This window comes from Sinohyriopsis cumingii, chromosome 6, assembly GCF_028554795.1.
Source record: "Sinohyriopsis cumingii isolate HCF-2022 chromosome 6, ASM2855479v2, whole genome shotgun sequence".
Taxonomy (NCBI): Eukaryota; Metazoa; Mollusca; class Bivalvia; order Unionida; family Unionidae; genus Sinohyriopsis; species Sinohyriopsis cumingii.
In genome coordinates, this window is record NC_142966.1 from 79,263,252 (window position 1) to 79,289,791 (window position 26,540).

The 26,540-nt window shown below is 36.7% G+C and overlaps 1 long non-coding RNA gene across 2 annotated transcripts; it reads right to left on the reverse strand.

Annotated features, from left to right (window-relative positions):
* Positions 1-196: 196 nt before the first annotated feature.
* Positions 197-11,208, reverse strand: LOC149797293 (uncharacterized). 2 transcript variants are annotated; one of them, XR_016421792.1, is made up of 3 exons: positions 11,000-11,208; positions 3,313-3,410; positions 197-1,728 (listed from the first exon to the last, which is right to left on the reverse strand). It is a non-coding gene; the product is annotated as an uncharacterized LOC149797293 (long non-coding RNA). The 2 variants fall into 2 exon arrangements; XR_016421791.1 differs by lacking the exon at positions 11,000-11,208 and adding an exon at positions 5,993-6,149.
* Between the last annotated feature and the right edge of the window lie 15,332 nt (positions 11,209-26,540).

The following is a 26,540-nucleotide window of genomic DNA, read 5'->3' on the forward strand; positions in this document are numbered from 1 at the left end:
TGTAGTAAACTTTATTGCAACTAAATCCAAATATGGTAATTCTGATATAATCTTCACTCATCAGAAGAAATAATATAATAAACTAATAGTATAGTGCTAATGTGTATCCTGACCTTGCATGAAATTATCATATATCATACAGTACCTTCACACAATGATAATATTTTGGCTTAGGACAAAAACAACAAGACTGTCATGGTCATGAACTGACTTTATTCGCTGTTTCTTAATAAATGAATCATCTTGTGTTATGGTTGAAAAGAAATCAAGAGTTTGAGTGTACTCCATTCTCCCCCTCCTTAGTCAGCTGATAAGAAGCATACTCATCCCTGGTGTGATACTCCAAGATAGTATTATCAGGGCCTAGCTTGGCCGTTACACATGTGTACAAATTTCCAAGGGGGAAACTAATGACCTGAACTCAAATCACATCAAATTCGTCAACAAGATTAAATTTTACACCTGCAAAATCACAAGGCCACAAAAACATGTTCACTCAAATGAAATGATCTCATCCCAAAGTAATGCCCCCAATGGACAAAATTAGCTATTTAATATGTTGTCTACAAAATGACCCTTACAATCTACAATAACAAAAATTAACACGCAATATGGGCATACATATTCATACTTGGACCAACTCATCTTAACATAAACTGTACTTAATATCAGTTCCAGTTGCGATGGAACTCTCATTACCCAAATCAAACTAAAAACCTTGTGCAATTTGAATCCCATATTAATACATGTTTATTTTAAAGTGGAATCTGGGGATATAAGTTGAATAAAAATTCAATAAGTTTAAATTTCTGTTATTGTTTTTAATTATATTCTTTTACATTTTAGAAATAGCATATTAAACTGGAATAATTTTTCAGGATTTTTAAGTTCTAATCCCAGATGAGACTGTCCTAGCCTTGGCCAGTATGTGTTGATGGGATATTCTAGTCCTTGATGATGAAGTTGATCTGATGAGCACCAATAGACATGCTGCCTTTAGGCAGTTCATACTATCACACTATGGAAGGCTGGGTTCTGGACAGAGACCTGTAATTCCCTCTTACTGTGCCTGGCCAATACAAGACAAATATCCTGATGCCTTTTGACAGTACACTGGATTTTTTACCCTTTAGTCATGCATGAACTTTGACACTTTCTTGTGTTTAAATATCTGTATATCAACGAATCCAAGTGACTTCATTCTATGTTTCATTGTAACGGCACATAATATCACCTATTTATTGCATCATACAATTCATTCATTTATTCCTTCATATTTCTAAAACGTTAATCTATTTCTGCCCTATAAACAATGTGGACAAGGTCAGAAATAATCAGTATAGAAAGAAAGTTTCCAGTAATTGCAGATATTATATTAAATTTTGTTTTCAACTGCTGTTAATTACAGAATATTATGCAAAGCATAACCTGCCTTAACAGACACCTCCATATAACAGACACAATTTCATACTGTACATAGCTATTGTCAAAATCAAGACATCATCTTCACCAAAACTTACAATGATGGCAGTTCTTGAGGTGCCAGGTTTCTACTAATTTTCCTGGAATTATCTTCCTCTAGTTCTCATGTTGGTCTCATACCCTGCTTGTCCCCAAGTAGAGAGATAAGGGCTTTCTGTATAAGTTCGCTGATGTATGGATGTTTTCTTCTCCTGGCAAGGAAAGACAGGCCATATGCCACTTTTCTTGTTATGGTATTAATGATACCTGTTTTAAAGAGAATATTATTTTCTTAACTTGTTTAAGAAATATCCCTTGCTAACCCGTACTGACTTTTTACCCAATATGAGAGCTTAACTACAAGTTCTCCAAAGAAAGAATCACTGACAGGCTGTTTTTGTTCTTACGAGTTTAGTTCTGTCTTCTGAGCACTACTTGACACAGGATGCATTTTTGCCCATTACTTTAGAAGCCAACATATTTTCATGAATGGACATTAACATGACTGCATTTCCCAAAACCTCCTGAAGAAAGGCCAGGAGCCCCAGATATCATTAATAACATGCTTCAATTCCTCCAGTTTTGAAAGTGCTATACAGATATCATTGGCTCTAATTATTAGACTTGCATTGCTGAAATCAAAACAAATATCTGGTAGAATGATAACAATAATACAGTAAAACCTGTCTTGGGAGACCACTGATATGAAAGACCACCTGTCTTGAGAGACCATGTTCTCCTTGCAGATTTATTGGTTATATAGCATTATTATCTGTCATGAGAGACCATTATTTTCTGGCAGAAGGGATGGTCTTTTAAGACAGGTTCTACTGTAATTACACAAATTTTGTATGCATTAAAACAGTAAAATTCCTTATCACAAAAAGTCAGAAATGTGTGCTGATTGTTGCAAAATGACATGTACCTAATAAAAAGTTTTCATTACTTATGATGTTAAAAAATTTCCAATGGCTTAACGTCCAAGTAGGGATCATTACGTACAAACAATATATAAAATTATTTCGATGTTTTGTTATAGTTAAAAAAACGTACACTATCTACCCTGTTTATTTCTCAGTATATCTCTGCCACTAGAGATATTGTGATCCAAAGCAGCTAGCTCATTCCTAATCTGATATACAGGAAGGGTGTATGAAAATCTCTTGGCATAGTACAATAGGATTTGCTGATGGAAAGCTTTAAGTTCAGCAGTGCTTCTGCGATTATGAAAAACATGTATCATCTAACATGTGCGATTTATAATCTGCTTACAGATTAATACAACTTTTGCATAATCATTACTGCTCGTAAATTTTGCATAACTCAGATCTTTACTGAGGTGTTTATTATTAATACAGTGTGTCAAAGAATTATTAATACTTAATGTGTATATATTATACCTGAACTTACCAGAGTCTTAAGAATGAAAATCATTGTATACACATCTACTGAATGCTAACCTTCTGAAGATAAAACTATACAGTAAATTACTGATAAGTTAAGTTGAGAACAAAGAATATCTAAAGCAGTCTTAACATTTTCCTTTAAGTACCATACAATAGTTAAAATCCTCAAATGGCAGTCCTGAAGTTCAAGTAATACTCTGCTCTGTTTAGGAATAATTTTCCTTCAATATTCCATATTACTCTGACATTTCAAGTACATTACTTGCTTTAGATTACATACGTTCAAGTTGGGGTGATGTATAAACATAGATTAAATATATATTAACAGAAATCAGAAGATAAAGATTATGAAATCCAACTTAATTTTCATATAAAAATATTATATCATTATACAGAAGCAAATGTTTACATTTATCTGTTCAAAATAAAAGTACAGAAATCTCACCTAAAATCGTTCATAGCTGCTGGAAGTCTTGAATGAAAACGATTAATGATGTCTTTGGACCATTGCATCAAAACCATACCTTTCTTTTGTTTGGCAACCTTGAAAAGAAGTCAGACAAAATAAAGTAAAACGTGCATGAAGAGCAATCATCTAAACAGAATTAGTCTTCCAATTCCAAAAGCGTTGTTGCAGGAATAATTGCAATTCTATAAAACTATTCTTTGCATATTTTACCAATAGCCTATAATACCTGCCAAGTATGACCATAAAGGGGTCAATAAAAGAGATAGTTGCTTCTTTACTACATCTCTGCCTTTTCTGGTGATTATTCTCTGGGTAAGTTCACAGTTCATGAAGCAAATGTATACATCACAGAATTATAATTTCCTGCTTGTCGAGCCTGAACATTTTTTTACATCTGAGGATCCCCAACTATTTATTCCAATTTAAGCTGGTCTAGTACATAGACATGTGGGTCCCAATCATTAACTTCTTCAGTCACATCAAACATGTAGCACAGCATATATGATGTAACTGAGACATGTGGGTCCCAATGATTAACTGAAGTCACACCAAACATTTACTGCAGTATATAAGATTTAACATACTTGGAAAATACCTTTTAAAGTTAAATTCCACTATTTAATTACTTCTCTCTCTCTCTCTCTCTCTCTCAATATCCTTATTTAATACGACTGATTAATTCTGTCAAAAGTTTTAGAAGGAAATATAATTGGCCACTGAAATAAAAATTTCTAGTCCATGCTACAATATACAAGGAAATGTCTATCTATCTTATTTAATATGACTGTGATCAAGACTAAATTCTGTCAAATTTTTTAGATTTAAATATAACTGGCCACTGAAAGAAAAATTTCTAGTCCATGACTTCAGGCTTAAGAATTTTCAGTCACTGCCTTGTTCACTTTCAAGGAAATGTACTGTGTGTGTGTGATTTGGATTTTTAATGTAGCTTTAAAAAACAAAATCAGTCATGTCGCTATGATGTCTGCAGTGTGGCAGTTTATTATGATGTCTAGCACTAGGGCATCATGCCGCAGACATATAGCATCATGTCCCACCCAGTCACATCATAACACTGGCTGACCAGTCCTAACATTGAGCACCAAACGAGGCAGCTGCTAGTACCATTGTTACAAATCTTTGGTATGACTTGGCCAGGGGTTCGAACCAGCGATCTCCCACATCTGAGGTGAAAGCTCTAACCACTAGGCCACAGGAGCAGTCAGGAAATTTACTAAGGGACAAGCATGATTTTTTTTTTCATTTGCTTGTCTGTAAGTTGCTTTATTTTTATATCATCACTTTCAACACTTTATTGGCTCTATCATTCTGAGGAAATCAAAGCTAAGTGCCTTTCTTAAGGAGACACCAAGGCAACTGACCCAGGCTGACCAGGAGTGGGGTATCAAACCTGCAGCCATTTTAATGTCTTTTAAATTTACTTTCTATTAAAAAATTGTTAAGGACTAAGTTGTTAACATTAAAAAATGTACAGTTTTACACTCTGCCCTATGTAATAAAGCTAAATACACTAACTGCTATGTATAATGAACATTATTCATTCAGAGCAAATATATAATACTCATGACAATGAAACATAACATTCACAATAACATTCATATAATTATGTTCGATGTGATAGAGTTCTGGATTTTAAAAAGTTTGTACAAATTTATATTTAATTATACTTACCCATTATCATTTAAATTACTACTATATCTTCCAATCATTTCTACACCTGAGACATGTGGCTCACTGTCAACATGCAGGAAATTTTCAAGCTATAGATACAATTAATCAGATATATTAACATGGCAAGTTCTGTCAGTATTATTTTTCTTTCTATTTGCTTTTGTCATGAACTGAATGGATAGATGGGCATAGGGTTTAATAGGGATTGCATGTGGGATATAATTATAAATGGGAAACTGCATAGAGAATGCATATGGGGGAATGAAGAACAATCTCACAATGCATATATAGTCATCAATGGTCTTCTAAGTACTGATTTACCAGTAGTTACACATGTGGGCCAAGTAGAAGGTAGGAAAAAACAGCCGTGAATATCAATTTAGCCAGCACAGTATAGTGGAACTTATCTGTCTAACCAAAACAATTGCAGTAAAAATTATACTTTTTGCCATGCATCAGGAATCCTATTTCACATAAAAAATCGCAACAATGTAATGTTCTGAAAGTTACATTTTAGGGTAAACATGTACTATGGCCTACTATTTACCATATCAAACTATGTGGCATCACATCGCATTGATCATTCTGTTTTGAAAAATGAAAAATGATTTTGTCGTTATAAAATGGTCTGTTTATTGGGATGGAAGTTTTTTCTTTGATTTATAGTTTGTAAGAAAAGTACAATCTACTTTTACTATTTCAACCTTTTTTGGGACTATATTTTATGCACAATAAATGAAAGGTGCACCGTCTGTCAGAATAAATGAAATGATTCGTTCTTCTTTCTATCTAAATAATTTCCAATGAAATAAAAACTATGTGATAAAAAGAATCTCAAATGGGTAATGATTCAATAATAAATTATAAAACTCGTTGAATAATTTCAGTAGTAAATCGTTACCCATTTGAGATCCTCTATATATTTCGGTACATTAACATTTACGTAATTATAAACGTTTCTAACCCTGACATTTGCATGATTTTCAGACTGGTAGAAAACTGCAAAGTTGTTATGACCAAGAAGCTTTAACAAAAACATAAATAGATGTTAATGAGAAGAAATACTGATTCATATTAAGATTATTTTTTGTTATATTTGCCAACGTTGCCATTTTGTATCATCGTACATTTCTTCTCTCATCTCTACGATGGCCGCGAGCGGCGCTGTGATCAATTGCGCCGAAACAGATGACGTTATAAACAAGGAAAGCAAAATGTGGTACTCATAAATAAACTGTCACGGACCAGATATCTACAGTCATGAATTGTTGTAAATTTTGAATTTTGGTAAAGGTATAATGATGATTCAAAGTGAAATGAACTTTTAATTAAACTTAAATTGTTTAGGAATTACTCGCCGATTTGTTCTTAAGGGCTCCAAAACGAATACCACGATCTCTACATTTTTGGCCAAGCGTATAACCAACTATCAAAGTAAACAATGTCCGATATATGTGGTGAAAAATCGAACTTATTAGCTGCCTGAAAGGTCCTCGCTTATTAGATTCCGTAACAGGATGTATTAGAGTGGGTTACACACAGGTGATTTCAAATTCTGAATTTGAGGTTTTTCTACCATGTATTTGTTTGGAAAAGCTCTACATTTACTATAGCTGTACATAGTTTTTAAATAGACCCTTTCGGTAACCTAGTTATCTCCTCGTATAGGTAGTACTACATCCGTGAGGTAATTAAGCCGCTTGACAAGAAGATAACTGCTATCGTCACTTATGAATCCGTCTTTGCTAAGAGTTTTGTATTTGGTTATGTTAACCATGATGCAGAGTGATTTCTATCTACTCACAGTATACATATACTTCAGGGGAAAGGACTAGGCAAATACATATGTATACAGCGACGCAAATAAAGACTCTCTCTCTCTCTCTCTCTCTCTCTATATATATATATATAAAAATGATACACACACAATACTATCCTATACACAAAAAAGTCCAGTCTCATCACTATTTAAAAAGGAATTATTAGACCGAATCTGGAGAACCATCACAACATATTATTTTATACAACTATTATACCTTACAGTTGACCGCTCCGGTGGCTTAGTGGTTAGAGCATCCACCTCGGAAGCTGGAGTTCGTGGATTCGAACCCAGGCCGAGTCATACCAAAGACTTACAAAAATGGTATTAACATCTGCCTCGCTAGGCACTCGGCATTAGGAGGTTAGTGTTAGAAATGGTCGGCCTGGTGTCAGGATAATGTGACTGGGTGGGAGGACATCATGCTACATGTCTGTATTAGACATCACTATAAACTGCCACACTGCAGACATCATAGCGATATGACTGATATGACTGAAAAATTGTTAAAAGCTACGTAAAAAATCCTAATCACACACACTTTACAGCATTTTTTTTGTACATAAATAAATAAAGACCTGATTGTGATGACCTATTGCTATAACAAATACAGGATACTGTGGATTTTATTTTCAGTTGATTATAACGAAATGCAAACATACAAACTACCGTCTACATGAGATTAAGTCTGGTTAATTCTAACAGAGACAATTTTTAACTGTATTTGTTTTTAGTTCATGTCACATTTCAGATGTTTTCTTTTATCGCATAGTTTTTCAATTTGGTGGCGCTATACAGTTTCGTACTTTGCATAGGGTAAGAATATTAAAGAAAAAGAATTTCCCCAGGTTTCCTCATTGCTTCCATTTGGTCATTTACACTTCTGGACTTAAGAAGTAAATTGTAGAAAAAAGTCAATACTGTTTTTACATTTTATATATTTGGTAATTTATTCATTGCACTTTCAGAAGCTGGTCTTATTTTGACTGGAAAATTCATGTTCCCTATTTTAATAACTGCTCAAGATAATGTACTTCAGAGTAATTCAAGCTGCTTTTTCTTTTTTAGCACAAGGGAGCAGTCATTTAAGTTAGCCGTGCACATTTTCTACAAGTACAATATCCAAAGAAATTTCAGCCACTGTACATGAAAGTAACATAGTGGTATACTAACATTCTCTCCACTGTGCATGTTTCAAGCGTAAGCAACTTCACCTTACACCCGCCAGTTCATAATATCTGTCAAGTCCCCCTTTTAAGGCAAAGGCGATTAACTTTTTTCACAGGACTTTGCTCCAGACTGGTCCTCTGATGTCCTCATACACAATAAACATTGGTTGTAGCTACTGGGGGGCCGGTAACCAGGCTCCACCTTTTTGTCTCACCATGCACTTAGGATTTAAAAAAAATTAAAATTATCACATGAGGGAAACATGGTGGCAACAACTCTTATATCTCATGTGCACCTCACAAAAAATAAATGAATGTGAGAACAGTATATGAACATATCTATTTATCCATACAGTTTACATTCTATCATTAATTTTGTTTTAGGCAGCTTGTTTATTAGTGCTATGCATAAACCAGCGTAAGAAAAATCTACCTTAGCAGTTGTGGGTCACATAAAAATTAATCTCATATATGGAGATATCACAAAAAATGTACAATTTCCGAATAAAAACCAAACGTCCTAATGTGCAACTTGGATACAATTTGATATTTTGCACCACATGGGAACTTGCACTTTATGTGGAGCAATCTGATCCTGTCATGTGAGGATTGTTTTCCTTCATGAAAAATGCAACAGGTGCTTTGATTGGCCAGTCACTAGTGGATAGAATCACCCATTGATGTGGCAAGGGGATTGGGGATAAGGCAATTGCCCCTGGATGTCAGGCAAAGGGAAGGGAGTTTCTTCCGCTGAAATTTTCTTACCATTTCGCCTTCACCTTAGTGTAATGGGAACAATTCTTTACAAAGTTATATTTGGGATGGGGTCTGGTGTGGTTGGCAACTGACATAAAACTGATCTCTTTAGCAAAGTATTGGTGCCACTAAAGATCATTGTCACTGGCACCTCTAAACCTTGCGCTGCTCATGGAATCACCGGACCAGTCGGTAACAGTTGGTTTAATTCATCTTTTAAGCAGCTTCATGTATGTTTTAATTGTTGTTCTCCATTGCATCCCATTTCTTATTGAAACTTAGGAGACAGTGTATCATATATTAAAGAAACGGCAATGTATTTGTTCATGGCTGTCATTATTCGTTCATTGTTAATTTAAAGAACTCACGCCCCACTTTGATTAATCACACTTTTTATAATTAAGTAAAGTTTTGATTAAGAGCTTAATAGAATATCGATATTATCACATACCCACATGCATTATGGATGGATCTATATCTGAGTGTTACTTGTTAATACAAAAATTGTGAACAATAGATTCGCAGTAATTGTATTCTCATACATGTAGAAGTCTACTGTTTATTACAAATTGTATCGTGTGTACACTTTTAGCAATTTTAGCTTTTAAACTATTATTGACATAAACTTTTAGAAATTCACTGAAACTGTTAGGCTTGCTAGAATTTTGTAACGTACAGAAGACACATAATGTGATACTTATCTGATCCACTATTATATGACAAAATGAATAACTTAATGTCACATACATGAAATTAATGAAGAATTTATGTTTAATGACTTAATTTATCCTATTATATAACTAATTTTTCTCATACATTCTGATATATGCAAACCCTCATATCTATCTTTGTCTCTCTCAAAATTTATCTAAACAAAACTTAGTTGATTTGAAGTATAACTTCATAAGGACTCATAGTAATTTATAATAAACTTTATGCTGACATGAAAACATAATTGGAATATTTTTTAAAAAAAATAGAAGTGACAACTTTTTTGGAGGGGAAAGAGACCTTTTGTAGCAATCTAATATGATGGTCAAACATTATGAGTACAATGTACAATATTTGTTCCCAGGGGATAATAAAAAATAATATGAAACAGTACCCCAAAATTAATTCCAAATAAATATTTAGTTATTTGATTATACAGTCCTGTGCAAAAATTAATATTAGTAAAAACATCTTGCACATGTATTCGTTCTGGTTACTATTACCAGGTGTGCAAAATTCAGAATTTCGTTTTAGTGAAAACTTTCCTTACGTTCCAGTTTGGTTCCTAACAAGTGATTTGATCCGCCTAGTACCTGTATATATATCTACTGTAACTTTTCATTCAAAACTAAGACAGGGGACTAGTCTACCACCTGGCATCGCCGGGTTTCAAATCATCGACAACAGCGGTACAAGACCGGAAATTACAAAGTTTGTCGGGTAGGCGGGAAATTATACGCACCATATTTGAAAGGGATATGACCAAGCCAGCTTGCACGAGGTAGTTTCAGCGACTTTGAATACCGTAGAACTTAACTAGGCACCATTTCAATGTAACTTTTTGTATATATATATATATATATATATATATATATATATATATATATATAATATTTGTAATCTCGTGAAATTTTGATAAAAAAAAACAATGTCGACAGTGGCGTAACAAGAAGCCCATTTGAGGGTCCAAAAGTCCCACCAAACAACTGTCCTTTTCTTTTGGCTGGGGTAGGATGGGAGCAGAATTGATTTTTGCGTGGTGGTGGGGACGGGGGCTGAAGTTTTTGCAATGCCACTAGACCCTTTCTGAAAAAAAAAGCGTATTTGGGACCACACTGGATCCGCAGCCCCCTCCCACGCCATTGAAACTCACCCATTAAATGTTCATTATCGTATATTTAGATTGCTGTATTGTAACACTTCAACCGTATTATATATGACCCATTGGTAGTGGGTAGCACCAGTTAGTCGCATCTTTCTTCCACATCACTGCAATGGCATGAATGAGAATCTTGCATGACCCGCTTAGTATGGCAGTTGTGTTGAATTTTGGTACATACAAGTTCGCCCATTCAAGCTCATTTATGTTTTGGATAAGAGTTCATCTGAGTTTCATGAAATTTTTACAATATATTTATGACTTGTATTTACTGGGTCATTTTTCAAAACAAAACGTCGCTTTAAAGGAATAGATATGCAAGTAAGTTTTATATTTTCCCAATCCCCCTTTGCCTACCTGGCACATCTTGTGGAATCACGTGTTGCAGGCAGTTCATTCTAATCTTGAAATTAAAGAAATTTTTCTTTCCCCGAGAATTCCCGAAGCCAAGGTTAGTTTGCAAGTACGTTTTATATTACTTCTCAGCAAGAACGCACGGAATAAACACTCCAGAATTTAAAGTCCACGTCATTCAACCGGTGTTACGTTTAGGTCTCGTACAAAATGTAGCTCACGTAGGTATGATGTTGGGTCTATTATTAATCTAAGTATACTGTCGTGCATAGGTTAAGCTCTAGCCTCATACATTGGAGTATGTTCTTTTAAAATTATTCCGTCATCAGAAATGATTTTTGTTGTTGTTTCATTATTAGTTTTATAAACATTTTATACTACCCTTAAATTCTAGTTCTATACTGTTAGTAGTGTAGTCTTTTGTCATATGCATTAAGCCTTGATTAAGGTGGTGGGTAGCTTATTACCAGTCAAAGGGGTTCAATCAAGGAGTTTATATTGTTTTATCAGTTTTTAACTACTGTCAGTATGCATAAACAAACACCCCCATGCCTACTTGCTTTACTTGGCGTCATTAGTCAACTCGGCAAACGTTTATGAAGCGCCAGGGATACATGACACAGTTGCGTCTGAGAATGGACTACGAAATTCCACGAAAACTCTCCATAAGTCTAATTACCAGAATTGAGATGGGTACTTTAGAAATTTAACAAAGATGACACGAGAGTAGTGGTATGCAATGAGGTCAATATGCAGTGCATGCAATGTAGGAAAACGTTCTCAATATACGCGTACCCTCGGGTTTTTACGCTTGGAATTGAGATGTGACCCGTTTCTAACGCAGGGATATCGAGACCTGTGTTTGTTATAATGCACATTAATTTGGGCCAGAGGATGAATCTTAAGTTACCCTTTGTTTCGCTCAGATATAATTTTTACTGAGCGCACGGTGTCGATAACAAATATTTACCGTATGCATCAGTGATCAAGAATTACTCGGCTACCGTTTACGCATTATCAGCTAACAATGTCACACCTACACAGTCAGTTGTAAACTGGGCGAAGTAACATGACAGTGATGGGAAGTAACTTTTAATCAAGTATTGCCTTCAATTGACTGACCGTCAAATTGTAATCAGTCAGACAAAATTGTAGGAAATATGGCACAATCAGTTGTCAGAGGTCAGTGGACAGTTCTGTTATGTTGGTGATTAATTTACTTCAAACGGCGATACGTTTAAAAATTCGTGTGTATTAATTAATGTAACATTCACTAAGGATTTACCGGACATAACCTCCGTGATTTATGTTGTGCTATGTATTTGTGAGCTGTTAATTACAATGGGTCAAAGAAGTATCATAAACGATCTGCCAGTGATGATCATCCGACCAGCAAACTAAAAAAAATAGAAAGTAATAATTATGAGAAGACTAAATCTCGTACAGAAAATTTAAGGAAAAGTGAGTTTTTTTGGGTTTAAAATGTTATGAATGGATGGTCATATCAACACTGGGTTTTAACCGAAAGGCTTATTATTATGTCTTGTTGGACCTAAATCAAGTTGGTGCTGACGGGCTCGGTCAATGTGGGTATGTGAGAACGCTGCCAGTAGCTTCCAGTATTTCGGTAGTTCTTACCGGGATTTTCCTCCACCAGTTATAGTCTATTTTGTGCTGGAAAATGGTTTCAAACACACACACTGGGGTTCAGAATAGGGAGCAATATGGGCGAATTGCCTCGCGCAGCACTTCTGTTTGGGTCGTCAAAAAGGGCAAAAAGAAAACATGGATGGAGGAAAAAAGAAAGAAGAAAGAAAGAGATGGGTAGTGGATTATAATATTTTCAAAATTTGGTGATGCCGCCGCCCTAAAATAGGCAGCATAGGGCGTCATTTCAGACTTGAGCTCTTATTTTAGCTCGGTACGCCACTGTAAACACAGAAGAGCAAGAAAATAGTACCAATTACACGTCTAATATGGTCGCAGCCATCTTGAAAAGTTTGGTATTGTTACTTCTTCTATATGGATGGGCATGCCAACACGAAGTGTTAACTGAAAAACTTCTTTGGTGTCCAATATGGCCACCACAGCGGCCAGTCTTGTTATCACTACACCTGAATGGATGGTATGTCAACATGAGGTCTTCAACAAAGACATCGTATAATGTCTGTAGTTGATCTTAGATGATATTGGTTCCGATCGGACATCCAGTGTTGTCACCACTTCAACCATCTTGAAAATCTTGTTATTTTATTGATACCTCTCCTGAGTTGATAGTCGTATCAACATGAAGTTTTGACCAAAAGACTTTGTATGATGTTCAGCTGGCCCAGAATTAAAATAATGCCGATCTGACGTCCTCTATGGCGACCATAGCAGCCATCTTGAAAATCTTGTTATCGATTTGCCTTAAGAGAAAGTCGTATTGACGTGGGGTTTTCAGCAGAAGACTTCTTATGATGATCAGTTAATGCTAAGTGAAAATGGTGCCGATCTGATGTCTAACATGGCTGCCACAGTGGTCAGCTTGAAGATCTTGTTATCACTATGTCTTCTGAATGAATGGTCGTATAAGCGCGGGGTTTTAAGTGAAAGCCGTTTTATTATGTTGATCATAAATTACAATGGTGCCATGTGACCTGAGTATTTGGCCATCTTGAAAATCCTGTTTTCACTACTCATAAACGGAAATCAATTATGATATGGGCTTTTAATCAGAATAGTTCTTATAGTGTCTAGTTGGTCCTAAATAAAATAAATTTTTTTCTTGTAAAACGAGACACCGACACTTGATCAGCTCATCCACAGTGCATATGGTGTAATAATTAAAGCTGGAATATAAACCTTAATACATTTGTGTATACAACTTATAAATTCTTAACTCATCAAATTTTTTGTTTTTATTTTCACCCAGCTATTTTTAAACTTATCAATTGCCATCATGCAGTCTAGATGTTACTAGTAGTTAGTAATTGACCAAAATACATTTCTTCCACTTTTTCTGGTAGGCTATACTTCCAACTTCAATTTGCCCCTGCGTGTCTGGGGTTATAGAATTGGCTCGACACAAACTCATTGCGTGTCGTAAGAGGCGACTAAGTAGAGGCAACTTGTTTGCCGTGGGTTGTGTCCCGTGTTGGGAGAGGATAGGATCCTGGTAGTTGAGCAGAGGCTTTCCAATGCAATACACTACTTTGCTCTGTTTTTCTTCTAGATGGGGTCGGGATGGGTCTAGCCATGACAAATCGACTGGTCACGTCGAGCCCTAGGAGGTCTTCTTTATTTACTTCCCATTGTCTCTCCATCCTTTTTTCTTGCGTCTCTCTTGATACCACCGTTGCCCTATACATTCTACTACTTTGTTTTCCGTTCTTTCCTTTTATAGGACTTCCTAGAGGGCGGTGACTTAACGGGTCAGTTGGGAGGTGTCCTTTACCTACTGAATATACTACCTGTGTATCCTGGGCACTTTAAAAGTGTCACTTTGTTGGACTCATTGGCCGGTAGGTGAGCACGGCTGATGAATAAACCAAACAACAAAATGAAAAATCAAAACAAAACAAAAAAATGAACTCAAGAGAAGTAAACCGTATCATACTCTGAGGATGAACTACGTAGAGTGGAATCTTTCCCACGCTTCGTGGTCATCCAGTTTAAAGATGACACCAAACGACTTGCCGCATTATCTCCATTCATAGTCGAAAAGACTATACCTGGATTAGTTCGCAAACCCAAGAGCGTAAAAAAACTCAGGTGGTTTACTTTAAGAGTGGAAGCGAAAAGCGCTTGCTGAAAATAACTACAGAATTAAGACATTTTGTTTTTTGTTATTCCAGTAACCTATTCCGCCAAACACATCATTAAAACGTCCAAAGGTTTCATTCGTTGTCGTGATTTGGCTGGAGTCTGCGAGACAGAAATCATCAAAGGGATTTAAAATGAAGATGTCAGTACCATCCGTAGAATTCGTATTAAACCGTAACAACATTTTGCAGGACACAAGCGTCATTATATTCACCGTCAACAAACCAACAAGACCTAATGTAGTCCAAAATTGGATTTTTAAACGTTGAGGTCGATATATACGTACCAAAGCCACTTCAATGTTACAAGTGTCAGAAATAGGACCAATATGAAGTCGGATGTTCGAAAGCCAAGTTTCTGGCCGAGGTGGGAACCCTTATCATCAGAGCCACTCCTCATTGTGTCAACTGTGGATAAGAGCATCACGCCAGTTCTAAGAATTGTGAAACGTGGAAACAAGAAAGGGAAATACAAAGTGTGAAGTACACATCCAACATTCCCTTTCCCGGGTTCAGAAAGATAGTTCAACCTAGAACCTACCTATCCGGCCTAGCCTCAACTATAGTGATGACCAATCCCACCCTCCATCCAGCTCCTACCAAAAACCCACCATAAAACCAAACGAATAAGGACGAACAAACCCAAACAATCCCACCTGATTCACCATCAAGCTCAAAACACTCCATATTAAACACATCGGACAACATTCAACAGCACGCCAATTCCAAAATCACCAGAAAGTAAAAAGAGATCACAAAAGGCAAATAGACAGCAAAAGGAGTCGGCACAATAGGTTTGGCGACTTCGCGGACATGGATGCAGAAAAATCTGATCTATGTACATAAGGTGGATCCAATCCCCGGCCGAGTCATAACAAAGACTTACAAAATTGGTACTTACAGCTGCCTTGCTTGGCGCTCAGCATTAAGAGATTAGTGTTAGGACTGGTTGGCCTGGTGTCAGGATAACGTGACTGGATGGGACATCATGCTACATGTCTGCGGCATGATGCCCCAGTGCTAGACATCACTATAAACTGTCATACTGCAGACATCGTAGCGATATGACTGAAAAATTGTTAAAGCTACGTTAAATATCCAAATCACAAACACACACACGCCATTGCTATAAGCGTCACACTACATGAATGATTACATTTTGTTCTATTAATATACCACCAGAAACAACGATTAGACCACGTGATCGTTCCCCACACGTTAGATATTTTGACATTTTTGTTTTTGGATAACTGGTTGTGTACTCAGTTTTGTACATGCAGAGGCAGTAAGGTTTTTGTTGATGATTGAGAGAGGTGTTTCATCTACCAAAAATAATCTTTCTGACGCAAAGATTATGCTCTACGCTTGTTTCACGTGCTATCAATGGGTCAGTTATAACATTAGGCACGAATTTGAATAAGGCGTTTGAACAATTTGCTGACTGAGCACTCTTTATTTCCAGAGAAAATTCACTTGAATTGAAAAATTTCAAGAAATAAATTCCAGCCCAAATGATCTTCTGGTCACAACAATAATACAAATCGATTCTGCTAGATTTTAAGCATGAATGAATAATCTTTCCAGTGACAAGATTATACAGCCCTCAACTTAACTTCAGGTCACAATTAACATTTTCTATAATTAAAAAAACAAACATTTCCTAATAGAAAATAATATTCTAGAAAGTTCATTATGTTTACAAAATAAAATGTTAGTAATTATAATATATTACCTGGGCAATGACAGATACACTATGTAAATTGTAGGGGAATTCCAATAACTTAGACCCAGACCAAAAAAGAAATATTTTTTTCTTTTAATAATGATCCTGATATTAAACCCATACACACAGAGAACAGTTTAGCTATGTATTAGTTGTTTAAAAGAGCCCAAATGGACAGTGCGCTTAATAAATATTAAATAACAGTGAGATCCATCAATAACTGCAAGACTAATTGCAATCACTAGATTGCATTACACATTGCATCCAGCTGCAAATTGAAATGGACAATAGCACTAACAATAATGATTAATCAAAATGTACATCTTTTATATGATGGCTATAAAGTATACATAAATCTATAAGAAACTTCAAAACTACTGTATATACTCGCGTATAAGTCGAGTCAAATTGCAAACAACAAATATCGTTATCTGCCATATCATAATGCATCTGCAGATTAGGGTCTATTTTGTTTATTCTACTAATCACTCCTAGTAAACTGTTCTTCTTATAAGCGAGTACATGTAGTATTTATAATCGGAAGATTCTGTCATGTAGCGAATGCATTCTAGTCATTTGATAAACAAGTAAATTCAGTCAAATTTGGTCCGCCACATACTACATAGTAAATTCCTCATCCTTAAATCTCAAAAACCTATAATATTATAGAGTGATTTATGGCAAATAACATAATTTAATGGACAGTATTTTGCCTTTTTACAACTGGTTGTTGGATGCAATATGCTTGACACGTTTTTGTGTCAGCAACAGCATGTATTCTTGAATTTATTGATACATTTTATTCTTGAATTTAGTGATACATTTTATTCTTATAGGTGATACATTTTATTCTTATAGGTGATACATGTTATGCTTATATGTGATATATTTTCTGATTATAGGTGATACATTTTATGATTATAGGTGATACATGTTATGCTTATCGGTGATACATTTTATGAATATAGGTGATACATTTTATGATTATAGGTGATACATTTTATGCCTATAGGTGATAGGTGATACATTTTATGCCTATAGGTGATATATCTTATGCTTATCGGTGATACATTTTATGATTATAGGTTATACATTTGATGATTATAGGTGATACATTTTATGCTTATAGGTGATAGGTGATACATTTTATGCCTATAGGTGATATATTTTATGCTTATAGAGCAGCAGAGAGGGCGAATCCCACAAACTATTTCGCTTAACAGAGCCTTCTATCGAGAACATTTTAGATAGGGCGGTTCTTTTCACAAAATAAACTCTCCAGTCAGTAAACATGACAAAATGGGCTTTCTCTGCTGACTTGAAGGCTTATCTCATGAAAATATCTACCTATACAACTATTTCTGCTAATACAAGGGTCTATCTTGCGAAGACACTCGGTGTTGTTCAGCCCTCTCTGCTGCTCTGAATTAAAAATTTAAGTTAACAATAATGGCCAACATTGGAGAAGCACATTCCGCTAGACTAGCTCGAGAGCGACTAGAAGCAATACAAAAATTTCTTCCTGTGAGAGATTCTGTAAGACAAAAATTACAAGCGCGGCAGCAAGTACAATTTGAATTTGCAACAGGTGCAGAAGAATTATTTAAACCCGTTACAACAGCTACCGAGAAAGCTGCGGTGGTCACTGAAAGAGCTTTACTGGGAGATCCTAGCGACGAAACAAAAGGTATTCTTCCAGTGCTAAAATAAACCGCTGAGCAGACTGAAAAAATTGCTAGAAGAACCAAACAAACAAAAAACTTTTACAAGATCTTCCAACTGATATAGCTGCAGCTCAACCTCCACCTACCGCTGAAGAAGGCACTGAAGTCGCCGAAGCTGCTGCACCCAAAGCAGTAAAAGAAAATGTTGAACTGACTGCAAAATTTGAGCCGGGTTTTATTAAATTCCTTAAGAGCGAACCAGAAGAAAAATTACCTGAATTGATATTAGCGGGTTTATATAACAAAGATAAAATTTTAAACGAGAACTATATTTCCACGACTAATGACAATTTTATTAAATGGGCGTATCGTGTATACTACAACAAAAAAAAAAAAAACGGTCAAATCTAACGATCTAAAATTTGGAAAACTTATAAAGGCAGTGCAGGAGATTAACAAAGGTAAACAACCACAAGGGCCTCCACCTCCCTATTCACCGCCTGAGCAAACTTCATCGATGCGGCAACGGCCCACACCTGTAGGATTTTTTACCCGTAAAGCTCTTAATACTTTTACTAACCGGGACAAATTACTCGATATTGCTGCACATGGTTATGATTCTAGAAAAAATTATCTAAAACCCCAACACGTTAAAACAATAAAACCCGAAGCCTGGACTCCTTTATTATATTTTGCTTCTACAAATTTGCCTATTGATGCAGAAGATCTCGGGTATAAAAAATATGCAAAAGATGTAGAAACCAAAAAACGACCACGATCTCCAGAAGTATTTTACGATGTCCCCGACATCGGCGCAACTGGTAGTGGTCTGGGGGGTGATTTTATTCCCTGCCCTGACAATATCATCAATGACGTATCGCGGTTAGAAGTTCTCTTAGGAGGAAGACGTGCCGGAAATAACTCTCCGGAAATAATTAATGAAGCGGCTGATATCTATCAGCGATTATTTCGCGGCGGCATCATGGATGCTCACATCTACCGAGAACTTATTGATGATCTCACGGACAGCGATTAGTTAGATAAATAACTAATTAAATAAAATGATCGTACACAATTCTCATCGTAGACCAGTTATGGTCAGGGTTGTAAATTCACGAGTACCCGTATACAGGATGACTTATGGAAACGGACTTGGTGATGTTGTTCGGGGTTTATTCGCGAGGATGGCTCCTAAAGCAATACCGATCGCAAAACAATTATCAATGAAAGCTATTGACGTTTCCAAAGATAAAGCTACCGGCGCTGTTGGTAGCGCTGCCAGTAAAGCATTCTTGGCAATCAAGGATAGACAAGCGCGATTAATACAAAGAAAACCTCCTCCAGTAAAATTACCAGTCACCGCAGACATGCCCGCAAATGTTAGTAAAGTAATAAATGAAGCCGCAAATCAAAAACTAGCGGCGCTGATAAATCCTGAACAAATAAACACAAGTTTGGTGGCGGGAAGTGGTCTTCGTTTTAGACGATAACTTCTATAATAAAATGTTTAAACGGGAATCCGACCCAGCATTCGACATAGACGAACCGGTTCTTAAAAATGAATCAGTGCGTGATTATCAGTATTATTCTTATGACGCACGAGAGCCAAATAAACGAGGACGAATTGAATTGCAAGTTCAGGATACAAGTAGATATTTCCTGCCCGCTGAAGCATTTATTGAAGTAGAAGGTGAAATTAAAAAATTAGATAACACAGACTACGCCGCGGGGATACAGTTGGTTTTGTCAATAACGGAATTATGGCCTTGTTTAGTAACACCATATATATGATTGATGGAAAAAATATCGAATCGATTCAGAATGATGTCGATGTTGCTACAACAATAATTGGTCTAGCGAGATATTTTGATGATTATACAAGATCAGCTGGTCCATCAATGATGTTTGCCAAGGACACTTCTGATCATCCTAACAGTAATCAGTATAATATTAGACGACCAAGAAACTTTGCCAATAGCGCTGACGCTGATACGTGGCCGGTGGTTCACGGTGCTAATGAAGAATTTAATTTAGGTTTTGCAACGCGTAAATTAATGTTGAGCGGAGATAGTAGAAAATTTTTTTGTGCGATTCCGCGGTCGCATATTTTTGGATTTTGCAGAGATGTCAGAAAGGTAATTTTTGGAGCAAAAAAACGGTTGTGCTGGTTAGAAAAGATAATGACAATGATGCTTTATGGCGACCTGCTGGTGACGCTGGTAAAGTATTAATAATTATCACTGTGGATGCCGGTAATGACTCCGTCAATTGCTGAAGAACAGCAATTACTTTCTTTCATGGATCAAGGTGGTAAATTGTTGTTATCGTGGCTTACAACAACCACAGATAGTATTCAGAGTAATAATAATGGTTTATTCACATGGCATATAGCATCACAGCAGGGAGTTTCTGCACCGCGACATATTTTCATTGCTGTTCAGGATGTTACACGAGTAAACTCGCAAACACGTTCGCATATGATATTTGACAAACTCGGTGTCTCAGAAATTTCTTTAAGAATAAACGGGCATCAAGAACCATCTGAGAACATACTGTTAGATTTTGGTAATAATCATGTTGCACGTGCATATCAACGAATGACGAAATATGTAGCACGTGATCTAAATATTGATACTGGTTTGCAAATATCACAATTGGATTTTATAAATTATTATCCAATCTATTACTTCTCGTTAGAGCATCTTGATTTAACTAGACAGTCTGTCGTTGATGTGCACTTTCGGGCTAATGTGACAAGAGGAGCTATAGCTAATTACAAAGCAATCGCAGTCATACTTTCTGATAAAACAATGTTACTTGAAGGTGCTGGCGGCCGAATGAGATTCGTTGATGCACCAGTGGAAAACATATAGACAATTAGATCAGTCGCAAAATTATAAGAAATGTCATACAGTCACGTTAATGTCACTCTGACTCCTGGTCAGGCTAAGAAATTACAATCGAAACACGCGAGCACATGTGGGATAACGATAACGCTAATACATGATCAGCTAATGGGCGGTCCAAACAAACTGTCATTAACTAAAACACAACTTAATCATTTCAATAAGGCAAAGCAGGCGAAGACTGGAACTCAACTTGATTTCTCTTCAGCCGCGGTCAAAGATATGGTTAAAACCGGTGGTATATTTCCACTTCTCGCAGCAATACCAGCACTGATAGCCGCTGCTGCTGTAGCTGTTGCCAAAGCCTCCGCGTTAGGAGCTGTTGGAACCGCTGCTGGAATGGCACTAAAGAAAGCCACAGGGAAAGGATACCAAACAAAAGGGGAGATCCGCTCGCGGATCAGGGCTAAGACTTCCAGGAACTCCGGCGTCATGGTACCCAAAAAGGTTCTAAAAAATGCTAGCATTTTCACACCGATGTCAAATTTTGATTTGCTCGATGCTGTTAAACAATTAAATATAAAAAATTTCAGAGGCGTCTTTATGCGAGACCAACTACCACGACAACCGAATAATCCAGAAACGGGAATTATTAATCTTGATAACAGCAATGGTCCAGGAACTCGCTGGGTTGCTTACGCGATCGATCCACGTGGAATTATCTATTTTGATTCGTATGGGTTAGCACCGCCAGTTGAATTTCTAAAATATACAAAAAACATCCCCCTGACAAAGTCAGGGGCAAAGTCAGGGAAAGTTTGGTACTCAACTCTACCAACACAAACACTGACCGATCCTCCGATATGTGGCCAGCAAGTATTGAATGTTCTTGATGCGATAACAGCGTCAACCAAACCACCTCACAAAGTCGTGCACGAGTATACCACGGGTCAATTTAAACAGTTTCCTATCCAATAATGGTTGATATCTACGGAAGATCTCTTCTCGACAGAAAAGTGAAGCGCACCGACGTGGATTTATCAAAATATGCGACCAAAGATGAAATCGATAATCTTTTAAGTCTGACCGGGATAGACCCAGATGAGGTTGTTATTTTTCAGGACCGGCACGGAAAACTAAAAACCAGGGATATCAAATGGCATGAAATAATTCGTAGGGTTATTGGAGCTACTCCGGGTAACATCCCTGTGTTCACTGATAGCGGAAAAATCAGAGATTCGCTGATATCAATCGAGGCGTTGCGAGATGATACGCAAAAAGCTGCAGGGGAACGTGTAAAAAAGACCGGTGATACAATGACAGGTGAACTCAATCTCAACGGTAACAAAATAACCGCGTTGAGAGATCCAACATCATCGGAAGATGCCACAAATAAACAATATGTTGACACAGGCACTAGCGCCATTGACGGTAGACTAACAACATTGCGGGCCGAGTATGATGTTCACGTGGGCGCGTTTGCAAGATTTCGCAGAAACCATCAAAAAACCGATGAATCCATAGATACGTTCTTTGGAACTCCTCCCGTCATCGACATAAAACTTTCTGATATCAAGACCAACACTGACACAATCAAACAAACACAGCGGGATATCGTAACGAGGATTCCTGAGATCGTTAACAAAACCAGTTTGATTAAAGTCCCCACTGGAGTTACTCCTGGGCATATCACCAACATAGTATACACGGTATCATCTGGATTTGCAACATGGTCTCGACAAAATAATACTATCAAATATACCGCAACAGCCACTGGAGTGTACAGGCTGTCTGTGTTCAGTGCCGCTAAATTTGAAATCTTTACAACATATCCCTGGAGACATTCCACCGACAAGTATTCCGGGGTTGTGACTATCATATTAAATAGCGGATCCGAAGAAACATTTATACTGGAATCCGCCGACAAGAAATTAACTGCAACATCTTACTGGTGGTGTTTGGAATTTGTAGCTGAAACGCCTCAGTTGGTTACTGTGTAAAATAATAAAATGGTCTCCCTGACGAAGTCAACAGCGCAACAATATAGATATGATCAAGTACGCGAATGGCAGTCAGATTTAAAAAATACTATTAACAAATACACAGCAAAGGTAAAAAAATACAAACGGCGTGTAACCGTGTTAGACACAATAGTATATTCGGTGTCAGCGATAGTTGCATCTACGGGAGTATTATTATCAGCGCTGACACCAGTGACAACTGCAATCACAGCTACAGCTGTGGTCGCAATTACAGTTTCAACATCAACGACAATTGCAGGAGTTGCTAATATTATCGCGAAAAAAATACCCTCGTGTGCGCTAACAAAATTGCACGAATATGAAAAGTTAAACAGCGCGGCCACGAGCACCTACTCGAAATTGTCGGCGCTGATATCATCCAGTCTCGACGATACAACAATATCAGATTCCGAATTCGCGCAAATGGCAAAGGTGTACAACGACTACATCCAGAGTATAAAGTACTTCGATTTGAAACGACGGCAGATAAATAACAACAATGTCAACGGAATTACTTCAGCAGATAGTCGCAAATACAAACCCGGCGCGAACATCTTTGTTAACAGTAACCTCAACTAAGCCAGAATTCAATTTTAACTTTCCAACTGCGATTCCAGTAAGCGAAATCGCGTTAGCACAATTACGAGTATATCACAGTTGGCCCAATATCAGATCAAAATCGTTTGGTGGATTACCAGCAAATAATTCACTGGTATTTGCATACAAAAATAAACCTGGTACCGATGGCACTAATGGCACACCAGACTGGAACGTCATTGGGTTATCAACCGGGTCTTATCAAATCGAAGAAATCAATGAGGAATTACAACGTCGAATAAAAAACATCACAACAAAGGAATCCAAAGTAGCAATAACTGTTCATGAGCCAACGCTGTCTTCCGCGATCGAAATAAACACCCCAGACTACGCCGTGGATATCTATAATAGTTCAATCAGAACAGTGTTAGGATGGCCTGAAGTCGCTCCACCGGCACAACCAATACCACCAACGCCTAAAAAGTCTGACTATGTCACTGACAAACAATCATATAATGAAATTACCCCGTCATATAAACAACGTGTGGATAATATAAAAAGATCAACGTTGGGTAGTTATTTTGGCTTCTACAGTGCGGACCATATTCGGTGGAGTTTTATTCATACACGAGAACCCCAAGGAGACACTAGCTCTTATTTTATTGACCTAGAAGATATTATTGAATATTTTAAAACCATTAATCAAGAACATAAAAACACAACTAACGCAGCTACGGCGGCTCTTCCAAGAACATCTTTTTTATATAACAAGTTCACGCAGCGAAATTATTACGCGGATTGAAATATTAAATCAGCTTGCCGCCGACATGGTATATATTAACCGGCGAGTAATTCAGGCAACAATTGATTACACTGATGACATAAATCTTTATAAACAACAATTTCTAGCCCGTTATTCACTGACGGAAGCCACGCTGCCGAATTTTAAATTTCCTGGGTATAATGTTCCCGAGTAGAAAAAATCCGTCACCGACCTCATCAATGAGTCCTTCGACGACATACTCGCACAACACAGAAAAACACTACCGGAGCCAACTGTCCTCAGACACAACAATAACCCCGAAGGGCAAGGCCGGCATGTATCCCCGGGTATCGTAAACATAACTGAAGTGGTCGCGGTCAATCTTGTGTGTGATGTCATTGATGGCAGTTACAGCACGGACACGACAGTATCAAATCAAGCCCAGCAAGGATTTATTCTTTATTCATTTACTCCGAAAGAACCACCTGGATTTCTGATTGTGCAAGAGCCGATCAATCCGGTCTATCTACGATGTCATAATCCGTGGCTGACCAGAATAAATTTCGCGCTGACAGACCAACGTGGGAATCTTCTTGATTTACGGAATGAAACACTCTATATTAGTCTCCTGGTGAAGTCTTAGGACTTTCAACGTAAAACGATTTCCTATCCTAAAAATCTTCGATTTTCGGGATTTTCAATCTTAAAAATATTTTATTATATATATATATTTTGTGCACACTGTCCGATTTGCTAATTTTGATAGGGTGTTTACTAGTAAAAATCACAGAAATCGTCTGATTTGCTAATTTTGATAGGGTGTTTATTAGCAAAAATCACAGAAATTCAACGTTTTTCAGTAAAAAAAAAGTAAAAAAATATTGAAATCTGCAGAAAAATTTATTTTACAATTAATCAAGCAAGTATTATATAATGTATCACCGCGTGAAATGTTTCATACATAATAAAGAACTTCTTGATGAAGCTGTCAGCGGAGGAAAAGTTACCCCGGAAAAAAAAATTGTTGATGTATACGGTAATGACGATTTCATATTAACTGATGCGCAACTACAAGTATTGATAAAAGATCATGTTGTGATTGTGGATTGCGGTATACATCAAATCCTCGAATATATACGCGTATTTAGATCTTAGATCAGATTGATATAAATCTATAAATCTCAAATATGTACAACCACATAAATGTTTTCGTGTACGACAAACAAGCGCTCGAGCAAGCAGTTAGGGCTGCATTTGCACAAGAAGAAATTAACGTTAAATTCATTATTGACGAATACGGAGACGAAGACTTTTTACTAACACAGCAACAGTTAGATAGTCTCAGACGAGAGCATATTATTTCAATTGTAAGCGACAGAGATCAAATTCTCAATTATGCACATTCCTGCATTAAACCCCACCGACTAAGGAAATTACTATCGCCTTGATTTCATCAAGGTGATTTCATCAAGGATGTAAAAAAATATATCACTTTTTTTTACTTTCAGTTTCATTTCCAAGTCCTTGATTTCATCAAGGAGACGACATACAATTTTTTAATTTCCTTACCCGAGTATTTATTATCTTTTTCATTTCATACACTTGAGCTAATTTCAACCTAATCTTTTCAATTTCACGAGACAATGAAACAAATTCATTTATTTGTGCTTCTTCTACTGTAGCCAGCGATTTATACAAATTATTTTGAATTCTTTTTATGAATCGATATTGAGCAGGAAGAATATATCACCCTGTGCATGTAGCTTCATGTAGTGATTAAAAATCAGACATAATTGTTTCAGGATTTAGTGATATATTAAATCCGCGATCTTCTAATTTTTCTAGTATTTACAGTAAGACGACTTATCCTAACGGAGTCATTTTCTACACTCAACAGCGGGTATACCATCCCCCCAAAATCAGCTTCTAGATGACGCAAAAAGCATCCGCCATGAGCGGATATGACGAGATGGTATTGATTGCTGTTGAATTTCGAAGACTCCGTCTTCTAATAAGATCGTATCGTATATAAACCGACTGATACTTGGAAGTTCAAAAATGGCTCACACGGGATTTCGTGCTTGTTTTCTTAAATATAATCACAGAAAAAATACAGATGAACCATAAAACCGAACAAGTGTAATAAAATAAAGATTTTATCTGTGAAAAAAAATATTATACACCCGC